Raw genomic sequence first — 17,853 nt, 5'->3', positions numbered from 1 at the left:
TTTGAAAAGAGTGCTGTTACTGCCCCATAAGTTGCATGGGGGTGACCAAACTTGCAGAAACATGTTTATTTCTGCTGAAAAACACGTTTTGACACTTTCTGCACACTGGGGTTAAGAGCTGAGTGTGTGGGCTCTTCTGAGCCTTGCAGTTACATAGGGATTCAGCGGTCTGAAAAAACGCGTTTATTTCGTGCTGAAAAACACGTTTTGAAAAGGATGCTGTTACTGCCCCATAAGTTGCATGGGGGTGACCAAACTTGAAGAAACATGTTTATTTCTGCTGAAAAATACGTTTTGACACTTTCTGCACACTGGGGTTAAGAGCTGAGTGTGTGGGCTCTTCTGAGCCTTGCAGTTACATAGGGATTCAGCGGTCTGAAAAAAACGCGTTTATTTCGGGCTGAAAAACACGTTTTGAAAAGGGTGCTGTTACTGCCCCATAAGTTGCCTGGGGGTGACCAAACTTGCAGAAACATGTTTATTTCTGCTGAAAAACACGTTTTGACACTTTCTGCACACTGGGGTTAAGAGCTGAGTGTGTGGGCTCCTCTGAGCCTTACAGCTACATAGGGATTCAGCAGTTTGAAAAAACGCGTTTATTTCGGGCTGAAAAACACGTTTTGAAAAGAGTGCTGTTACTGCCCCATAAGTTGCATGGGGGTGACCAAACTTGCAGAAACATGTTTATTTCTGCTGAAAAACACGTTTTGACACTTTCTGCACACTGGGGTTAAGAGCTGAGTGTGTGGGCTCTTCTGAGCCTTGCAGTTACATAGGGATACAGCGGTCTGAAAAAACGCGTTTATTTCGGGCTGAAAAACACGTTTTGAGAAGTGTGCTGTTACTGCCCCATAAGTTGCATGGGGGTGACCAAACTTTCAGAAACATGTTTATTTCTGCTGAAAAACACGTTTTGATACTTTCTGCACACTGGGGTTAAGAACTGAGTGTGTGGGCTCTTCAGCGGTCTGAAAAAACGCGTTTATTTCGGGTTGAAAAACACGTTTTGAAAAGGGTGCTGTTACTGCCCCATAAGTTGCATGGGGGTGACCAAACTTGCAGAAACATGTTTATTTCTGCTGAAAAACACGTTTTGACACTTTCTGCACACTGGGGTTAAGAGCTGAGTGTGTGGTCTCTTCTGAGCCTTGCAGCTACATAGGAATTCAGCGGTCTGAAAAAACGCGTTTATTTCGTGCTGAACAACACGTTTTGAAAAGTGTGCTGTACTGCCCCATAAGTTGCATGGGGGTGACCAAACTTGCAGAAACATGTTTATTTCTGCTGAAAAATACGTTTTGACACTTTCTGAACACTGGGGTTAAGAGCTGAGTGTGTGGGCTCTTCTGAGCCTTGCAGTTACATAGGGATTCAGCGGTCTGAAAAAACGCGTTTATTTCGGGCTGAAAAACACGTTTTGAGAAGTGTGCTGTTGCTGCCCCATAAGTTGCATGGGGGTGACCAAACCTGCAGAAACATGTTTATTTCTGCTGAAAAACACGTTTTGACACTTTCTGCACACTGGAGTTAAGAGCTGAGTGTGTGGGCTCTTCTGAGCCTTGCAGTTACATAGGGATTCAGCGGTCTGAAAAAACGTGTTTATTTCGGGCTGAAAAACACGTTTTGAAAAGGGTGCTGTTACTGCCCCATAAGTTGCATGGGGGTGACCAAACTTGCAGAAACATGTTTTTTTCTGCTGAAAAACACGTTTTGACACTTTCTGCACACTGGGGTTAAGAGCTGAGTGTGTGGGCTCTTCAGAGCCTTGCAGTTACATAGGTATTCAGCGGTCTGAAAAAACGCGTTATTTCGAGCTGAAAAACACGTTTTGAAAAGAGTGCTGTTACTGCCCCATAAGTTGCATGGGGGTGACCAAACTTGCAGAAACATGTTTATTTCTGCTGAAAAACACGTTTTGACACTTTCTGCACACTGGGGTTAAGAGCTGAGTGTGTGGGCTCTTCTGAGCCTTGCAGTTACATAGGGATTCAGCGGTCTGAAAAAACGCGTTTATTTCGGGCTGAAAAACACGTTTTGAAAAGGGTGCTGTTACTGCCCCATAAGTTGCCCGGGGGTGACCAAACTTGCAGAAACATGTTTATTTCTGCTGAAAAACACGTTTTGACACTTTTTGCACACTGGGGTTAAGAGCTGAGTGTGTGGGCTCCTCTGAGCCTTACAGCTACATAGGGATTCAGCAGTTTGAAAAAACGCGTTTATTTCGTGCTGAAAAACACGTTTTGAAAAGGGTGCTGTTACTGCCCCATATGTTGCATGGGGGTAACCAAACTTGCAGAAACATATTTATTTCTGCTGAAAAACACGTTTTGACACTTTCTGCACACTGGGGTTAAGAGCTGAGTGTGTGGGCTCTTCAGAGCCTTGCAGTTACATAGGTATTCAGCGGTCTGAAAAAACGCGTTTATTTCGAGCTGAAAAACACGTTTTGAAAAGGGTACTGTTACTGCCCCATAAGTTGCATGGGGGTGACCAAACTTGCAGAAACATGTTTATTTCTGCTGAAAAACACGTTTTGACACTTTCTGCACACTGGGGTTAAGAGCTGAGTGTGTGGGGTCTTCTGAGCCTTGCAGTTACATAGGGATTCAGCGGTCTGAAAAAACGCGTTTATTTCGGGCTGAAAAACACGTTTTGAAAAGGGTGCTGTTACTGCCCCATAAGTTGCATGTGGGTGACCAAACTTGCAGAAACATGTTTATTTCTGCTGAAAAACACGTTTTGACACTTTCTGCACACTGGGGTTAAGAGCTGAGTGTGTGGGCTCTTCTGAGCCTTGCAGCTACATTGGGATTCAGCGATCTGAAAATACGTGTTTATTTCGAGCTGAAAAACACGTTTTGAAAAGAGTGCTGTTACTGCCCCATAAGTTGCATGGGGGTGACCAAACTTGCAGAAACATGTTTTTTTCTGCTGAAAAACACGTTTTGACACTTTCTGCACACTGGGGTTAAGAGCTGAGTGTGTGGGCTCTTCTGAGCCTTGCAGTTACATAGGGATTCAGCGGTCTGAAAAAACGCGTTTATTTCGGGCTGAAAAACACGTTTTGAAAAGGGTGCTGTTACTGTCCAATAAGTTGCATGTGGGTGACCAAACTTGCAGAAACATGTTTATTTCTGCTGAAAAACACGTATTGACACTTTCTGCACACTGGGGTTAAGAGCTGAGTGTGTGGGCTCTTCTGAGCCTTGCAGCTACATTGGGATTCAGCGGTCTGAAAATACGCGTTTATTTCGAGCTGAAAAACACGTTTTGAAAAGAGTGCTGTTACTGCCCCATAAGTTGCATGAGGGTGACCAAACTTGCAGAAACATGTTTTTTTCTGCTGAAAAACACGTTTTGACACTTTCTGCACACTGGGGTTAAGAGCTGAGTGTGTGGGCTCTTCAGCGGTCTGAAAAAACGCGTTTATTTCGGGCTGAAAAACACGTTTTGAAAAGGGTGCTGTTACTGCCCCATAAGTTGCATGGGGGTGACCAAACTTGCAGAAACATGTTTATTTCTGCTGAAAAACACGTTTTGACACTTTCTGCACACTGGGGTTAAGAGCTGAGTGTGTGGGCTCTTCTGAGCCTTGCAGTTACATAGGGATTCAGCGGTCTGAAAAAACGCGTTTATTTCGTGCTGAAAAACACGTTTTGAAAAGGATGCTGTTACTGCCCCATAAGTTGCATGGGGGTGACCAAACTTGAAGAAACATGTTTATTTCTGCTGAAAAACACGTTTTGACACTTTCTGCACACTGGGGTTAAGAGCTGAGTGTGTGGGCTCTTCTGAGCCTTGCAGTTACATAGGGATTCAGCGGTCTGAAAAAACGCGTTTATTTCGGGCTGAAAAACACGTTTTGAAAAGGGTGCTGTTACTGCCCCATAAGTTGCCTGGGGGTGACCAAACTTGCAGAAACATGTTTATTTCTGCTGAAAAACACGTTTTGACACTTTTTGCACACTGGGGTTAAGAGCTGAGTGTGTGGGCTCCTCTGAGCCTTACAGCTACATAGGGATTCAGCGGTCTGAAAAAACGCGTTTATTTCGAGCTGAAAAACACGTTTTGAAAAGAGTGCTGTTACTGCCCCATAAGTTGCATGGGGGTGACCAAACTTGCAGAAACATGTTTTTTTCTGCTGAAAAACACGTTTTGACACTTTCTGCACACTGGGGTTAAGAGCTGAGTGTGTGGGCTCTTCAGCGGTCTGAAAAAACGCGTTTATTTCGGGCTGAAAAACACGTTTTGAAAAGGGTGCTGTTACTGCCCCATAAGTTGCATGGGGGTGACCAAACTTGCAGAAACATGTTTATTTCTGCTGAAAAACACGTTTTGACACTTTCTGCACACTGGGGTTAAGAGCTGAGTGTGTGGGCTCTTCTGAGCCTTGCAGTTACATAGGGATTCAGCGGTCTGAAAAAACGCGTTTATTTCGGGCTGAAAAACACGTTTTGAAAAGGGTGCTTTTACTGCCCCATAAGTTGCATGTGGGTGACCAAACTTGCAGAAACATGTTTATTTCTGCTGAAAAACACGTTTTGACACTTTCTGCACACTGGGGTTAAGAGCTGAGTGTGTGGTCTCTTCTGAGCCTTGCAGCTACATGGGAATTCAGCGGTCTGAAAAAACGCGTTTATTTCGTGCTGAACAACACGTTTTGAAAAGTGTGCTGTACTGCCCCATAAGTTGCATGGGGGTGACCAAACTTGCAGAAACATGTTTATTTCTGCTGAAAAATACGTTTTGACACTTTCTGAACACTGGGGTTAAGAGCTGAGTGTGTGGGCTCTTCTGAGCCTTGCAGTTACATAGGGATTCAGCGGTCTGAAAAAACGCGTTTATTTCGGGCTGAAAAACACGTTTTGAGAAGTGTGCTGTTGCTGCCCCATAAGTTGCATGGGGGTGACCAAACCTGCAGAAACATGTTTATTTCTGCTGAAAAACACGTTTTGGCACTTTCTGCACACTGGAGTTAAGAGCTGAGTGTGTGGGCTCTTCTGAGCCTTGCAGTTACATAGGGATTCAGCGGTCTGAAAAAACGTGTTTATTTCGGGCTTTAAAACACGTTTTGAAAAGGGTGCTGTTACTGCCCCATAAGTTGCATGGGGGTGACAAAACTTGCAGAAACATGTTTTTTTCTGCTGAAAAACACGTTTTGACACTTTCTGCACACTGGGGTTAAGAGCTGAGTGTGTGGGCTCTTCAGAGCCTTGCAGTTACATAGGTATTCAGCGGTCTGAAAAAACGCGTTTATTTCGAGCTGAAAAACACGTTTTGAAAAGAGTGCTGTTACTGCCCCATAAGTTGCATGGGGGTGACCAAACTTGCAGAAACATGTTTATTTCTGCTGAAAAACACGTTTTGACACTTTCTGCACACTGGGGTTAAGAGCTGAGTGTGTGGGCTCTTCTGAGCCTTGCAGTTACATAGGGATTCAGCGGTCTGAAAAAACGCGTTTATTTCGTGCTGAAAAACACGTTTTGAAAAGGATGCTGTTACTGCCCCATAAGTTGCATGGGGGTGACCAAACTTGAAGAAACATGTTTATTTCTGCTGAAAAACACGTTTTGACACTTTCTGCACACTGGGGTTAAGAGCTGAGTGTGTGGGCTCTTCTGAGCCTTGCAGCTACATAGGGATTCAGCGGTCTGAAAAAACGCGTTTATTTCGTGCTGAACAACACGTTTTGAAAAGTGTGCTGTTACTGCCCCATAAGTTGCATGGGGGTGACAAAACTTTCAGAAACGTTTATTTCTGCTGAAATATATGTTTTGACACTTTCTGCACACTGGGGTTAAGAGCTGAGTGTGTGGGCTCTTCTGAGCCTTGCAGCTACATTGGGATTCAGCGGTCTGAAAATATGCGTTTATTTCGAGCTGAAAAACACGTTTTGAAAAGAGTGCTGTTACTGCCCCATAAGTTGCATGGGGGTGACCAAACTTGCAGAAACATGTTTTTTTCTGCTGAAAAACACGTTTTGACACTTTCTGCACACTGGGGTTAAGAGCTGAGTGTGTGGGCTCTTCAGCGGTCTGAAAAAACGCGTCTATTTCGGGCTGAAAAACACGTTTTGAAAAGGGTGCTGTTACTGCCCCATAAGTTGCATGGGGGTGACCAAACTTGCAGAAACATGTTTATTTCTGCTGAAAAACACGTTTTGACACTTTCTGCACACTGGGGTTAAGAGCTGAGTGTGTGGGCTCTTCTGAGCCTTGCAGTTACATAGGGATTCAGCGGACTGAAAAAACGCGTTTATTTCGGGCTGAAAAACACGTTTTGAAAAGGGTGCTTTTACTGCCCCATAAGTTGCATGTGGGTGACCAAACTTGCAGAAACATGTTTATTTCTGCTGAAAAACACGTTTTGACACTTTCTGCACACTGGGGTTAAGAGCTGAGTGTGTGGTCTCTTCTGAGCCTTGCAGCTACATGGGAATTCAGCGGTCTGAAAAAACGCGTTTATTTCGTGCTGAACAACACGTTTTGAAAAGTGTGCTGTACTGCCCCATAAGTTGCATGGGGGTGACCAAACTTGCAGAAACATGTTTATTTCTGCTGAAAAATACGTTTTGACACTTTCTGAACACTGGGGTTAAGAGCTGAGTGTGTGGGCTCTTCTGAGCCTTGCAGTTACATAGGGATTCAGCGGTCTGAAAAAACGCGTTTATTTCGGGCTGAAAAACACGTTTTGAGAAGTGTGCTGTTGCTGCCCCATAAGTTGCATGGGGGTGACCAAACCTGCAGAAACATGTTTATTTCTGCTGAAAAACACGTTTTGACACTTTCTGCACACTGGAGTTAAGAGCTGAGTGTGTGGGCTCTTCTGAGCCTTGCAGTTACATAGGGATTCAGCGGTCTGAAAAAACGCGTTTATTTCGGGCTGAAAAACACGTTTTGAAAAGGGTGCTGTTACTGCCCCATAAGTTGCATGGGGGTGACAAAACTTGCAGAAACATGTTTTTTTCTGCTGAAAAACACGTTTTGACACTTTCTGCACACTGGGGTTAAGAGCTGAGTGTGTGGGCTCTTCAGAGCCTTGCAGTTACATAGGTATTCAGCGGTCTGAAAAAACGCGTTTATTTCGGGCTGAAAAACACGTTTTGAAAAGGGTGCTGTTACTGCCCCATAAGTTGCATGGGGGTGACCAAACTTGCAGAAACATGTTTTTTTCTGCTGAAAAACACGTTTTGACACTTTCTGCACACTGGGGTTAAGAGCTGAGTGTGTGGGCTCTTCTGAGCCTTGCAGTTACATAGGGATTCAGCGGTCTGAAAAAACGCGTTTATTTCGGGCTGAAAAACACGTTTTGAAAAGGGTGCTGTTACTGCCCCATAAGTTGCATGGGGGTGACCAAACTTGCAGAAACATGTTTATTTCTGCTGAAAAACACGTTTTGACACTTTCTGCACACTGGGGTTAAGAGCTGAGTGTGTGGTCTCTTCTGAGCCTTGCAGCTACATTGGGATTCAGCGGTCTGAAAATACGCGTTTATTTCGAGCTGAAAAACACATTTTGAAAAGAATGCTGTTACTGCCCCATAAGTTGCATGGGGGTGACCAAACTTGCAGAAACATGTTTTTTTCTGCTGAAAAACACGTTTTGACACTTTCTGCACACTGGGGTTAAGAGCTGAGTGTGTGGGCTCTTCTGAGCCTTGCAGTTACATAGGGATACAGCAGTCTGAAAAAACGCGTTTATTTCGGGCTGAAAAACACGTTTTGAAAAGTGTGCTGTTACTGCCCCATAAGTTGCATGGGGGTGACAAAACTTTCAGAAACATGTTTATTTCTTCTGAAAAACACGTTTTGATACTTTCTGCACACTGGGGTTAAGAACTGAGTGTGTGGGCTCTTCAGCGGTCTGAAAAAACGCGTTTATTTCGGGCTGAAAAACACGTTTTGAAAATGGTGCTGTTACTGCCCCATAAGTTGCATGGGGGTGACCAAACTTGCAGAAACATGTTTTTTTCTGCTGAAAAACACGTTTTGACACTTTCTGCAAACTGGGGTTAAGAGCTGAGTGTGTGGGCTCTTCAGCGGTCTGAAAAAACGCGTTTATTTCGGGCTGAAAAACACGTTTTGAAAAGAGTGCTGTTACTGCCCCATAAGTTGCATGGGGGTGACCAAACTTGCAGAAACATGTTTATTTCTGCTGAAAAACACGTTTTGACACTTTCTGCACACTGGGGTTAAGAGCTGAGTGTGTGGGCTCTTCAGCGGTCTGAAAAAACGCGTTTATTTCGGGCTGAAAAACACGTTTTGAAAAGAGTGCTGTTACTGCCCCATAAGTTGCATGGGGGTGACCAAACTTGCAGAAACATGTTTATTTCTGCTGAAAAACATGTTTTGACACTTTCTGCACACTGGGGTTAAGAGCTGAGTGTGTGGGCTCTTCTGAGCCTTGCAGCTACATTGGGATTCAGCGGTCTGAAAATATGCGTTTATTTCGAGCTGAAAAACACGTTTTGAAAAGAGTGCTGTTACTGCCCCATAAGTTGCATGGGGGTGACCAAACTTGCAGAAACATGTTTTTTTCTGCTGAAAAACACGTTTTGACACTTTCTGCACACTGGGGTTAAGAGCTGAGTGTGTGGGCTCTTCAGCGGTCTGAAAAAACGCGTTTATTTCGGGCTGAAAAACACGTTTTGAAAAGGGTGCTGTTACTGCCCCATAAGTTGCATGGGGGTGACCAAACTTGCAGAAACATGTTTATTTCTGCTGAAAAACACGTTTTGACACTTTCTGCACACTGGGGTTAAGAGCTGAGTGTGTGGGCTCTTCTGAGCCTTGCAGTTACATAGGGATTCAGCGGTCTGAAAAAACGCGTTTATTTCGGGCTGAAAAACACGTTTTGAAAAGGGTGCTTTTACTGCCCCATAAGTTGCATGTGGGTGACCAAACTTGCAGAAACATGTTTATTTCTGCTGAAAAACACGTTTTGACACTTTCTGCACACTGGGGTTAAGAGCTGAGTGTGTGGTCTCTTCTGAGCCTTGCAGCTACATGGGAATTCAGCGGTCTGAAAAAACGCGTTTATTTCGTGCTGAACAACACGTTTTGAAAAGTGTGCTGTACTGCCCCATAAGTTGCATGGGGGTGACCAAACTTGCAGAAACATGTTTATTTCTGCTGAAAAATACGTTTTGACACTTTCTGAACACTGGGGTTAAGAGCTGAGTGTGTGGGCTCTTCTGAGCCTTGCAGTTACATAGGGATTCAGCGGTCTGAAAAAACGCGTTTATTTCGGGCTGAAAAACACGTTTTGAGAAGTGTGCTGTTGCTGCCCCATAAGTTGCATGGGGGTGACCAAACCTGCAGAAACATGTTTATTTCTGCTGAAAAACACGTTTTGACACTTTCTGCACACTGGAGTTAAGAGCTGAGTGTGTGGGCTCTTCTGAGCCTTGCAGTTACATAGGGATTCAGCGGTCTGAAAAAACGTGTTTATTTCGGGCTGAAAAACACGTTTTGAAAAGGGTGCTGTTACTGCCCCATAAGTTGCATGGGGGTGACCAAACTTGCAGAAACATGTTTTTTTCTGCTGAAAAACACGTTTTGACACTTTCTGCACACTGGGGTTAAGAGCTGAGTGTGTGGGCTCTTCAGAGCCTTGCAGTTACATAGGTATTCAGCGGTCTGAAAAAACGCGTTTATTTCGAGCTGAAAAACACGTTTTGAAAAGAGTGCTGTTACTGCCCCATAAGTTGCATGGGGGTGACCAAACTTGCAGAAACATGTTTATTTCTGCTGAAAAACACGTTTTGACACTTTCTGCACACTGGGGTTAAGAGCTGAGTGTGTGGGCTCTTCTGAGCCTTGCAGTTACATAGGGATTCAGCGGTCTGAAAAAACGCGTTTATTTCGTGCTGAAAAACACGTTTTGAAAAGGATGCTGTTACTGCCCCATAAGTTGCATGGGGGTGACCAAACTTGAAGAAACATGTTTATTTCTGCTGAAAAACACGTTTTGACACTTTCTGCACACTGGGGTTAAGAGCTGAGTGTGTGGGCTCTTCTGAGCCTTGCAGTTACATAGGGATTCAGCGGTCTGAAAAAACGCGTTTATTTCGGGCTGAAAAACACGTTTTGAAAAGGGTGCTGTTACTGCCCCATAAGTTGCATGGGGGTGACCAAACTTGCAGAAACATGTTTATTTCTGCTGAAAAACACGTTTTGACACTTTTTGCACACTGGGGTTAAGAGCTGAGTGTGTGGGCTCCTCTGAGCCTTACAGCTACATAGGGATTCAGCAGTTTGAAAAAACGCGTTTATTTCGTGCTGAAAAACACGTTTTGAAAAGGGTGCTGTTACTGCCCCATAAGTTGCATGGGGGTAACCAAACTTGCAGAAACATATTTATTTCTGCTGAAAAACACGTTTTGACACTTTCTGCACACTGGGGTTAAGAGCTGAGTGTGTGGGCTCTTCTGAGCCTTGCAGCTACATTGGGATTCAGCGGTCTGAAAATACGCGTTTATTTCGAGCTGAAAAACACGTTTTGAAAAGGGTACTGTTACTGCCCCATAAGTTGCATGGGGGTGACCAAACTTGCAGAAACATGTTTATTTCTGCTGAAAAACACGTTTTGAACCTTTCTGCACACTGGGGTTAAGAGCTGAGTGTGTGGGCTCTTCTGAGCCTTGCAGTTACATAGGGATTCAGCGGTCTGAAAAAACGCGTTTATTTCGGGCTGAAAAACACGTTTTGAAAAGGGTGCTGTTACTGCCCCATAAGTTGCATGTGGGTGACCAAACTTGCAGAAACATGTTTATTTCTGCTGAAAAACACGTTTTGACACTTTCTGCACACTGGGGTTAAGAGCTGAGTGTGTGGTCTCTTCTGAGCCTTGCAGCTACATGGGAATTCAGCGGTCTGAAAAAACGCGTTTATTTCGTGCTGAACAACACGTTTTGAAAAGTGTGCTGTACTGCCCCATAAGTTGCATGGGGGTGACCAAACTTGCAGAAACATGTTTATTTCTGCTGAAAAATACGTTTTGACACTTTCTGAACACTGGGGTTAAGAGCTGAGTGTGTGGGCTCTTCTGAGCCTTGCAGTTACATAGGGATTCAGCGGTCTGAAAAAACGCGTTTATTTCGGGCTGAAAAACACGTTTTGAGAAGTGTGCTGTTGCTGCCCCATAAGTTGCATGGGGGTGACCAAACTTGCAGAAACATGTTTATTTCTGCTGAAAAATACGTTTTGACACTTTCTGAACACTGGGGTTAAGAGCTGAGTGTGTGGGCTCTTCTGAGCCTTGCAGTTACATAGGGATTCAGCGGTCTGAAAAAACGCGTTTATTTCGGGCTGAAAAACACGTTTTGAGAAGTGTGCTGTTGCTGCCCCATAAGTTGCATGGGGGTGACCAAACCTGCAGAAACATGTTTATTTCTGCTGAAAAACACGTTTTGACACTTTCTGCACACTGGAGTTAAGAGCTGAGTGTGTGGGCTCTTCTGAGCCTTGCAGTTACATAGGGATTCAGCGGTCTGAAAAAACGTGTTTATTTCGGGCTGAAAAACACGTTTTGAAAAGGGTGCTGTTACTGCCCCATAAGTTGCATGGGGGTGACAAAACTTGCAGAAACATGTTTTTTTCTGCTGAAAAACACGTTTTGACACTTTCTGCACACTGGGGTTAAGAGCTGAGTGTGTGGGCTCTTCAGAGCCTTGCAGTTACATAGGTATTCAGCGGTCTGAAAAAACGCGTTTATTTCGGGCTGAAAAACACGTTTTGAGAAGTGTGCTGTTGCTGCCCCATAAGTTGCATGGGGGTGACCAAACCTGCAGAAACATGTTTATTTCTGCTGAAAAACACGTTTTGACACTTTCTGCACACTGGAGTTAAGAGCTGAGTGTGTGGGCTCTTCTGAGCCTTGCAGTTACATAGGGATTCAGCGGTCTGAAAAAACGTGTTTATTTCGGGCTGAAAAACACGTTTTGAAAAGGGTGCTGTTACTGCCCCATAAGTTGCATGGGGGTGACAAAACTTGCAGAAACATGTTTTTTTCTGCTGAAAAACACGTTTTGACACTTTCTGCACACTGGGGTTAAGAGCTGAGTGTGTGGGCTCTTCAGAGCCTTGCAGTTACATAGGTATTCAGCGGTCTGAAAAAACGCGTTTATTTCGAGCTGAAAAACACGTTTTGAAAAGAGTGCTGTTACTGCCCCATAAGTTGCATGGGGGTGACCAAACTTGCAGAAACATGTTTATTTCTGCTGAAAAACACGTTTTGACACTTTCTGCACACTGGGGTTAAGAGCTGAGTGTGTGGGCTCTTCTGAGCCTTGCAGTTACATAGGGATTCAGCGGTCTGAAAAAACGCGTTTATTTCGTGCTGAAAAACACGTTTTGAAAAGGATGCTGTTACTGCCCCATAAGTTGCATGGGGGTGACCAAACTTGAAGAAACATGTTTATTTCTGCTGAAAAACACGTTTTGACACTTTCTGCACACTGGGGTTAAGAGCTGAGTGTGTGGGCTCTTCTGAGCCTTGCAGCTACATAGGGATTCAGCGGTCTGAAAAAACGCGTTTATTTCGTGCTGAACAACACGTTTTGAAAAGTGTGCTGTTACTGCCCCATAAGTTGCATGGGGGTGACAAAACTTTCAGAAACGTTTATTTCTGCTGAAATATATGTTTTGACACTTTCTGCACACTGGGGTTAAGAGCTGAGTGTGTGGGCTCTTCTGAGCCTTGCAGCTACATTGGGATTCAGCGGTCTGAAAATATGCGTTTATTTCGAGCTGAAAAACACGTTTTGAAAAGAGTGCTGTTACTGCCCCATAAGTTGCATGGGGGTGACCAAACTTGCAGAAACATGTTTTTTTCTGCTGAAAAACACGTTTTGACACTTTCTGCACACTGGGGTTAAGAGCTGAGTGTGTGGGCTCTTCAGCGGTCTGAAAAAACGCGTTTATTTCGGGCTGAAAAACACGTTTTGAAAAGGGTGCTGTTACTGCCCCATAAGTTGCATGGGGGTGACCAAACTTGCAGAAACATGTTTATTTCTGCTGAAAAACACGTTTTGACACTTTCTGCACACTGGGGTTAAGAGCTGAGTGTGTGGGCTCTTCTGAGCCTTGCAGTTACATAGGGATTCAGCGGACTGAAAAAACGCGTTTATTTCGGGCTGAAAAACACGTTTTGAAAAGGGTGCTTTTACTGCCCCATAAGTTGCATGTGGGTGACCAAACTTGCAGAAACATGTTTATTTCTGCTGAAAAACACGTTTTGACACTTTCTGCACACTGGGGTTAAGAGCTGAGTGTGTGGTCTCTTCTGAGCCTTGCAGCTACATGGGAATTCAGCGGTCTGAAAAAACGCGTTTATTTCGTGCTGAACAACACGTTTTGAAAAGTGTGCTGTACTGCCCCATAAGTTGCATGGGGGTGACCAAACTTGCAGAAACATGTTTATTTCTGCTGAAAAATACGTTTTGACACTTTCTGAACACTGGGGTTAAGAGCTGAGTGTGTGGGCTCTTCTGAGCCTTGCAGTTACATAGGGATTCAGCGGTCTGAAAAAACGCGTTTATTTCGGGCTGAAAAACACGTTTTGAGAAGTGTGCTGTTGCTGCCCCATAAGTTGCATGGGGGTGACCAAACCTGCAGAAACATGTTTATTTCTGCTGAAAAACACGTTTTGACACTTTCTGCACACTGGAGTTAAGAGCTGAGTGTGTGGGCTCTTCTGAGCCTTGCAGTTACATAGGGATTCAGCGGTCTGAAAAAACGCGTTTATTTCGGGCTGAAAAACACGTTTTGAAAAGGGTGCTGTTACTGCCCCATAAGTTGCATGGGGGTGACAAAACTTGCAGAAACATGTTTTTTTCTGCTGAAAAACACGTTTTGACACTTTCTGCACACTGGGGTTAAGAGCTGAGTGTGTGGGCTCTTCAGAGCCTTGCAGTTACATAGGTATTCAGCGGTCTGAAAAAACGCGTTTATTTCGGGCTGAAAAACACGTTTTGAAAAGGGTGCTGTTACTGCCCCATAAGTTGCATGGGGGTGACCAAACTTGCAGAAACATGTTTTTTTCTGCTGAAAAACACGTTTTGACACTTTCTGCACACTGGGGTTAAGAGCTGAGTGTGTGGGCTCTTCTGAGCCTTGCAGTTACATAGGGATTCAGCGGTCTGAAAAAACGCGTTTATTTCGGGCTGAAAAACACGTTTTGAAAAGGGTGCTGTTACTGCCCCATAAGTTGCATGGGGGTGACCAAACTTGCAGAAACATGTTTATTTCTGCTGAAAAACACGTTTTGACACTTTCTGCACACTGGGGTTAAGAGCTGAGTGTGTGGTCTCTTCTGAGCCTTGCAGCTACATTGGGATTCAGCGGTCTGAAAATACGCGTTTATTTCGAGCTGAAAAACACATTTTGAAAAGAATGCTGTTACTGCCCCATAAGTTGCATGGGGGTGACCAAACTTGCAGAAACATGTTTTTTTCTGCTGAAAAACACGTTTTGACACTTTCTGCACACTGGGGTTAAGAACTGAGTGTGTGGGCTCTTCAGCGGTCTGAAAAAACGCGTTTATTTCGGGCTGAAAAACACGTTTTGAAAAGAGTGCTGTTACTGCCCCATAAGTTGCATGGGGGTGACCAAACTTGCAGAAACATGTTTATTTCTGCTGAAAAACACGTTTTGACACTTTCTGCACACTGGGGTTAAGAGCTGAGTGTGTGGGCTCTTCAGCGGTCTGAAAAAACGCGTTTATTTCGGGCTGAAAAACACGTTTTGAAAAGAGTGCTGTTACTGCCCCATAAGTTGCATGGGGGTGACCAAACTTGCAGAAACATGTTTATTTCTGCTGAAAAACATGTTTTGACACTTTCTGCACACTGGGGTTAAGAGCTGAGTGTGTGGGCTCTTCTGAGCCTTGCAGCTACATTGGGATTCAGCGGTCTGAAAATATGCGTTTATTTCGAGCTGAAAAACACGTTTTGAAAAGAGTGCTGTTACTGCCCCATAAGTTGCATGTGGGTGACCAAACTTGCAGAAACATGTTTATTTCTGCTGAAAAACACGTTTTGACACTTTCTGCACACTGGGGTTAAGAGCTGAGTGTGTGGTCTCTTCTGAGCCTTGCAGCTACATGGGAATTCAGCGGTCTGAAAAAACGCGTTTATTTCGTGCTGAACAACACGTTTTGAAAAGTGTGCTGTACTGCCCCATAAGTTGCATGGGGGTGACCAAACTTGCAGAAACATGTTTATTTCTGCTGAAAAATACGTTTTGACACTTTCTGAACACTGGGGTTAAGAGCTGAGTGTGTGGGCTCTTCTGAGCCTTGCAGTTACATAGGGATTCAGCGGTCTGAAAAAACGCGTTTATTTCGGGCTGAAAAACACGTTTTGAGAAGTGTGCTGTTGCTGCCCCATAAGTTGCATGGGGGTGACCAAACCTGCAGAAACATGTTTATTTCTGCTGAAAAACACGTTTTGACACTTTCTGCACACTGGAGTTAAGAGCTGAGTGTGTGGGCTCTTCTGAGCCTTGCAGTTACATAGGGATTCAGCGGTCTGAAAAAACGTGTTTATTTCGGGCTGAAAAACACGTTTTGAAAAGGGTGCTGTTACTGCCCCATAAGTTGCATGGGGGTGACAAAACTTGCAGAAACATGTTTTTTTCTGCTGAAAAACACGTTTTGACACTTTCTGCACACTGGGGTTAAGAGCTGAGTGTGTGGGCTCTTCAGAGCCTTGCAGTTACATAGGTATTCAGCGGTCTGAAAAAACGCGTTTATTTCGAGCTGAAAAACACGTTTTGAAAAGAGTGCTGTTACTGCCCCATAAGTTGCATGGGGGTGACCAAACTTGCAGAAACATGTTTATTTCTGCTGAAAAACACGTTTTGACACTTTCTGCACACTGGGGTTAAGAGCTGAGTGTGTGGACTCTTCTGAGCCTTGCAGTTACATAGGGATTCAGCGGTCTGAAAAAACGCGTTTATTTCGTGCTGAAAAACACGTTTTGAAAAGGATGCTGTTACTGCCCCATAAGTTGCATGGGGGTGACCAAACTTGAAGAAACATGTTTATTTCTGCTGAAAAACACGTTTTGACACTTTCTGCACACTGGGGTTAAGAGCTGAGTGTGTGGGCTCTTCTGAGCCTTGCAGTTACATAGGGATTCAGCGGTCTGAAAAAACGCGTTTATTTCGGGCTGAAAAACACGTTTTGAAAAGGGTGCTGTTACTGCCCCATAAGTTGCATGGGGGTGACCAAACTTGCAGAAACATGTTTATTTCTGCTGAAAAACACGTTTTGACACTTTTTGCACACTGGGGTTAAGAGCTGAGTGTGTGGGCTCCTCTGAGCCTTACAGCTACATAGGGATTCAGCAGTTTGAAAAAACGCGTTTATTTCGTGCTGAAAAACACGTTTTGAAAAGGGTGCTGTTACTGCCCCATAAGTTGCATGGGGGTAACCAAACTTGCAGAAACATATTTATTTCTGCTGAAAAACACGTTTTGACACTTTCTGCACACTGGGGTTAAGAGCTGAGTGTGTGGGCTCTTCTGAGCCTTGCAGCTACATTGGGATTCAGCGGTCTGAAAATACGCGTTTATTTCGAGCTGAAAAACACGTTTTGAAAAGGGTACTGTTACTGCCCCATAAGTTGCATGGGGGTGACCAAACTTGCAGAAACATGTTTATTTCTGCTGAAAAACACGTTTTGAACCTTTCTGCACACTGGGGTTAAGAGCTGAGTGTGTGGGCTCTTCTGAGCCTTGCAGTTACATAGGGATTCAGCGGTCTGAAAAAACGCGTTTATTTCGGGCTGAAAAACACGTTTTGAAAAGGGTGCTGTTACTGCCCCATAAGTTGCATGTGGGTGACCAAACTTGCAGAAACATGTTTATTTCTGCTGAAAAACACGTTTTGACACTTTCTGCACACTGGGGTTAAGAGCTGAGTGTGTGGTCTCTTCTGAGCCTTGCAGCTACATGGGAATTCAGCGGTCTGAAAAAACGCGTTTATTTCGTGCTGAACAACACGTTTTGAAAAGTGTGCTGTACTGCCCCATAAGTTGCATGGGGGTGACCAAACTTGCAGAAACATGTTTATTTCTGCTGAAAAATACGTTTTGACACTTTCTGAACACTGGGGTTAAGAGCTGAGTGTGTGGGCTCTTCTGAGCCTTGCAGTTACATAGGGATTCAGCGGTCTGAAAAAACGCGTTTATTTCGGGCTGAAAAACACGTTTTGAGAAGTGTGCTGTTGCTGCCCCATAAGTTGCATGGGGGTGACCAAACCTGCAGAAACATGTTTATTTCTGCTGAAAAACACGTTTTGACACTTTCTGCACACTGGAGTTAAGAGCTGAGTGTGTGGGCTCTTCTGAGCCTTGCAGTTACATAGGGATTCAGCGGTCTGAAAAAACGTGTTTATTTCGGGCTGAAAAACACGTTTTGAAAAGGGTGCTGTTACTGCCCCATAAGTTGCATGGGGGTGACAAAACTTGCAGAAACATGTTTTTTTCTGCTGAAAAACACGTTTTGACACTTTCTGCACACTGGGGTTAAGAGCTGAGTGTGTGGGCTCTTCAGAGCCTTGCAGTTACATAGGTATTCAGCGGTCTGAAAAAACGCGTTTATTTCGAGCTGAAAAACACGTTTTGAAAAGAGTGCTGTTACTGCCCCATAAGTTGCATGGGGGTGACCAAACTTGCAGAAACATGTTTATTTCTGCTGAAAAACACGTTTTGACACTTTCTGCACACTGGGGTTAAGAGCTGAGTGTGTGGGCTCTTCTGAGCCTTGCAGTTACATAGGGATTCAGCGGTCTGAAAAAACGCGTTTATTTCGGGCTGAAAAACACGTTTTGAAAAGGGTGCTGTTACTGC

Source organism: Lepisosteus platostomus, chromosome 2, assembly GCF_059453375.1.
Source record: "Lepisosteus platostomus isolate fLepPlt1 chromosome 2, fLepPlt1.hap1, whole genome shotgun sequence".
NCBI classification, from domain to species: Eukaryota; Metazoa; Chordata; class Actinopteri; order Semionotiformes; family Lepisosteidae; genus Lepisosteus; species Lepisosteus platostomus.
Note: the sequence above shows the minus strand (reverse complement) of the source record.